The 1,050-nt window shown below is 45.5% G+C and overlaps 1 protein-coding gene across 2 annotated transcripts in view; it reads left to right on the top strand.

Moving 5' to 3' along the window:
• The window catches only part of zcchc7 (zinc finger, CCHC domain containing 7), a 70,582-nt gene that overhangs the window by 52,370 nt on the left and 17,162 nt on the right, over positions 1-1,050 (top strand). The window lies entirely within an intron of this gene.

Raw genomic sequence — 1,050 nt, 5'->3', positions numbered from 1 at the left:
CCGGCGCTGCAAGGCTTCAGTCGGGATGAGAGCTGACAACAGCCCGGTTCACGGACATGTCCATTCCACAGTTAACCCCCAGCCAGCTAGCAACCATCCACGATCATTACAGACCTGGCCTGGGGACTGTCTGTTCAAGATCTGTTCTGCGCATGTGCAATTCGTTTGTGCACGCGCATATGATAATCATCTTAAAGACTTTACAGTTATAATAAAGACAAGTATTGAGTGATTGTATTTTAAATGAACACAAGTAAAGTAGAGCTGACGGAACAGCCGTTAAATATTTAAACGGTTATTTTCATTCATTCATTCATTTTACATTGTGTCTCAGCTAGTGGTTAGCCAAAGTTAGAGTTAGCTAAAGTAATATTAGCTTTCCGGTGGAGGCAAACAGACTTTGTTTAACTGTCTATGTGAAAAGATTGTGCAGTGTCGTAAATCCGCGTTCATCATGATATCATCTGCGCATACGCAAACATCTTGCACATGCGCAGAACAGATTGTGCTGGCAGGACGGATCGTGTACCCAGCCATGTCGGTACACGATCCATCCTGCCTTTACGATCCATTCTGGGCATGTGCAATTTGTTTGCACACGCGCAGATGATAATCATGATGTATCATCTGCGCATGCGCGAACATCTTGCACATGTGCAGAACAGATTGTGCTGGCAGGATGGATCGTGTACCCAGCCAGCTAGCAACCTTCCCGGTCAGCACTTAACTCCGGTGCTAAGGACGCTAACGGCATTTTACTGAACCATCGGGGAAACAGACCCAGGCACCCAAGTCAGAACAGTGGCTACTTATGGAACGCCAGAAGGGTCAAAATTCGTCACTTCCGCATCACGTTTTAAACGGTCAGAACGCCGTTTTTTACATCGTACAATGTCGAAGTGGAATGAAAAAACGCTGTGGAATGCTCCTTTAACGCCGCTTTTTACGTGGATCGGGACGCGTATCATAACGCGTATCATAACGCGTATCATAACGCAATGTGTTAAATTATAATGAGCTCCACCCTGTCTTTTCCAAAGCCAATACATT

Source organism: Etheostoma spectabile, chromosome 2, assembly GCF_008692095.1.
Source record: "Etheostoma spectabile isolate EspeVRDwgs_2016 chromosome 2, UIUC_Espe_1.0, whole genome shotgun sequence".
Classification (NCBI taxonomy): domain Eukaryota; kingdom Metazoa; phylum Chordata; class Actinopteri; order Perciformes; family Percidae; genus Etheostoma; species Etheostoma spectabile.
The sequence above is the reverse complement of the archived record's forward strand: the minus strand, read 5'-3'. Positions and strand labels throughout refer to the sequence as shown.